The sequence below is a fragment of the Kryptolebias marmoratus genome, linkage group LG6 (genome assembly GCF_001649575.2).
Source record: "Kryptolebias marmoratus isolate JLee-2015 linkage group LG6, ASM164957v2, whole genome shotgun sequence".
In the NCBI taxonomy this organism is placed as follows: domain Eukaryota; kingdom Metazoa; phylum Chordata; class Actinopteri; order Cyprinodontiformes; family Rivulidae; genus Kryptolebias; species Kryptolebias marmoratus.
The window spans coordinates 25378148-25381963 of NC_051435.1; the positions used below are offsets into that span (position 1 = coordinate 25378148).

At 34.6% G+C, this 3816-nt stretch overlaps 1 protein-coding gene across 1 annotated transcript in view; it reads left to right on the forward strand.

The window, feature by feature from the left end:
* The first annotated feature begins 1833 nt into the window (after positions 1–1833).
* The window catches only part of slc35a5 (solute carrier family 35 member A5), a 35142-nt gene continuing 33159 nt past the window's right edge, over positions 1834–3816 (forward strand). The window contains exon 1 of the mRNA XM_017431793.3: positions 1834–1941. The gene's annotated coding sequence lies outside the window, so the exon portion shown is untranslated. The remainder of the gene's footprint in view (positions 1942–3816) is intronic.

The window sequence follows — 3816 nt, forward strand, 5'->3', positions numbered from 1 at the left end:
ATTTAACATTTAGCATTTAGATTTAACATTTAACATTTAGATTTAACATTTAACATTTAGATTTAACATTTAGCATTTAGATTTAACATTTAACATTTAGATTTAACATTTAACATTTAGATTTAACATTTAGCATTTAGACTTATATTTAGCATGTAGCTGTAACAATTACATGTAACTAGCTAAATGTTGTAAAACGTGACATCAGAAAATCAACACTACATTTCAAAACAGTGTTTGAATCTAAATGTGACAAAATTTAGGCATGAATTTTGAGCACAAGCTCCTTTACAAACGGCGCCCCATAACAGCGTTGGCACAATGCTGAGTTATGAGGAATTTCTCTCTAAATTTAATTTTCCCATATCTTCTGGAGAATATACAAAAGTTTTTGGTGCTATTTCTACAAAGATTTGCATGCTATTTAAACAAAGGACAAGACTCAGCTATCATCAGTCTCCGACACTCACGCCCTTACATCTTCCTGTTGGTAAAATATGTCTTCACCCTCACCTTTGTAACAATAATAAGGCAATTAGATCCCTGTTTCAGAAGGAGATGACTTCTATTCCTGCTATCGTACCATATTGGGATTGCTTTCTGATTAATATGTCTTGGAAATTTACTTACTTGCTCCCAAATCACTTTCTTCTCACTAACAAGGTAAAAGAAGTGTCCTACCTGGCTAAAGACTACCTAAAGAAATTCAACCCTAACATTACTGTAAACTGTTTCTTTTGTGGTCTTTGCCCAGAGTTTTGTCACTTATTTGTTCTGGATATGTCCTCACTCTAAAGACTTTTGGCAACATTTTTGTGACTATGTTGATTCAAAAATATCAGCAAGCTTTCACTTGTATTTGGAACGTGTCCTGTTTTGGGTTTCAACAAAGTGCTTGCAATTATACCTTCAACTAAACTAATACCTTCAAGTTGGGCTTGTTCCCAACTTGGGATTGTGGATGATCTGTTGTCTTAAGTTAATTTTACATGAGGCTCCTTGGCACATATGTCACAATTTGTAAATTTGTTTTCTTATTGCAAGAGTATTGTAACTGTCATTTTCTTCTCATAATCTTTTTTAAATTTTGCTCCCCCTGGCTAATCCTCTGTTGTTCTGTACACACTTAATTGTGGTATTGTTGTTCTTTGATACAAATAAAGTTTACTTCCTTTAGATGGAAGTCACGTGATAGTACGTTATAGAAAGTATTTCATTACGCCAGCTGCTCTGGATGATTTAAACTTGAGGTAGACCTGTGTTCTTTCTGTGACTCAGCATTTGTTTTTCATGTCCTGTATCAGCTAATTTATGGTTGCAGATACACAGCTGCTTATCACTAAAAATCAGTAATATCCCACATTTTGAATGACCCCATATTATGTTTTATAAGGACAACCTTCATTCATTTCTATCTGACATGATCAACATTGTTATTCTTCTGGGGAAATATCAAATACATTGTAGTAAGTGGGGGAATATATTACCATCATTCACCATGTTTATCAATGACTCTAAACAATATTTTATCTCACTCAAGAGTCAGAAATCTAACATTTCTATAAGAATTTATGACAGCATTTCCCGTTTTTTACTATTTTGATTTAGTCCTCATGTAACCCATGCTCCCATTCTGGTTTTTCTGTCTTTATTGTTCAAATATACAAGAATTGTGAAATTTTTACAGTCGCCCGCTCCCCCCTTCCTTTTCTTCTTTTTACCATGTTGTTACATGTATCACATTTGTCTTTCTCTTGGATGTTAACATGTATCCTCTACGAGAGGTTTTGTATTACATAGATTATTAATAAAGTTTTATTTAAAAAAAATTAAAAAGCTGCTCTGCGTGCGCATGCGCAAAGTACAAAAAAGTAACCAGGAAGTGCTTTTTTGTTGACGAACGGTGACGCTTTACTAATGTTTCGGATAAAAAAATAACTGGTAAGTCGTCATTAATTTTAGTAATTTTCATACCTTGTCGGCAGCAGCTTGAGCGTGGTGTTCGAAACATAAAATATATACATTTGTTGCTTATGTATGTGTTTGTATATAGAATTACAGGGATTGCCACGCTAATGAGGCTAAATGATCAAATGGAACAAGAGAGAGAGAGAAACAATGTCCCGTGTGCCTATTATACTATTTAATCATTACATTAATTTTACTACTGTATTAATGAAAGAATAGGTCTATATAAATTTGTCGTTGGTTGAATAAGAGTAAATTGAACCATTTTGTTTTTGGTGGGTAACAAGATCCTGATTTAGATGGGAAAATCCATGTCACAGTAGTGGCAAAAATTCTTATAAAACAAGTTATAAGTTGATATACATAATTTGTATACAGTATTGTGTTTTGAAATTTTTATTTTCAAGAAAAAATATTTGTATTCTTTGAAGTTTGCCACATTATGTAACATTACAATCACAAACTTCAAAGCATGGTACTGGTGCATAATTGTGAAATAGAAGGAAAACGACACATGGTATTCACCATTTTTTACTAATTAAAATTTGAATAGTCAGTACATTTATTTTCAGTATGTTTTTCTTTGATACCTCGAACTAAAATCCAGTGCAACCAGTTGCCTTTAGAAGTCATGTAATGAGTAAATGAAGTCCACCTGTGTGTAAGTAAATCTCAGTATAAATGAAACTATTTTGTGAAGACCTCGGGGTTTGTTACACAACGTTAGTAATCAGTCTATGAAGGCCAAGGAACACACCAGACAGGTCGGGGGTAAAGTTGTTGAAAGGTTTTAGGTAGTGTGAGGTTATAAAACAATATTTGAAGTTTGAATATCTAATTTAGCAGACTTCTGACTGATACTGCTATGACAACATTTTGGTTTTATTGTGTAACCCTATTAAAGGCTGCAAAACACTTGAGACTGGGATGGAGGCACTGTTCAGAGGCCAACAGCTCAAACAGTGGTTTTAAATGTTTCAGGAGTAGGAAGCTATTTAGAAAAAGTAGGGGACTGATCATCCGGTAGGTGCCAAAGGTGCAAGGCCATGGGGGGTCTGGGGGCTCTCCCCAGAAAAAATTGAAATTTAGAATATAAAAAATGCATTTTCCTGGCTTTTGGAACAAGGCTAGGAGGGTGTTTGAAGAGCCTCAAATCAGCAGTTTTTTAAGGACAATTTGTGAGAATTTATGGCTTTTTAGAAAGACTGGGCGAGTTTTCAGAAACTCAGATGCAGAATTCATTTAGCCAAGACAAGGAACTGTCTCCCAACTTAGTAAACCTGAAGCAAGTCATCTTGTAAAATAGATTTGCTTGGAAAACAATGCAGTGTCATGCCCCCAAGATCGACCAATCAGAAGCATCAGCAGATAAATGAGAACTCTTGTCCAAACGGGTGATGTTCCAACAACAGCGCTTGCTTGCTCAAAGATGGCTGTGCCCATGAATTGACAAAAATAATAAAATAAAAACTCTGGGAAGAAGAAAATCACCATGTTGTTATTCTTTTGGCTGCTCCCTTCTTCAGGGGTTGCCACAACGAGCAAACTTGCACAAACAATTTGGCAATTATTTTATGCTAGATGCCCTTCCTACTGCAACCTGGGCTCGAACCTGCAGCCCCAGGATTCCATGACCGCAGCACTGACCACCAAGCTACCGCAGCCCCTAAAAAAAAAAATCACCATTTGCTGTGAATAAAATTACATTTTGTATCGTTATATAGATTGGGGATAACACAGGGACTGTTCTAGGCAAAGGTTTACAAAATATTTGTGTGTGTTTGTGCATATATATATATATATATATATATATATATATATATATATATATATATATAAAAAAAAAAT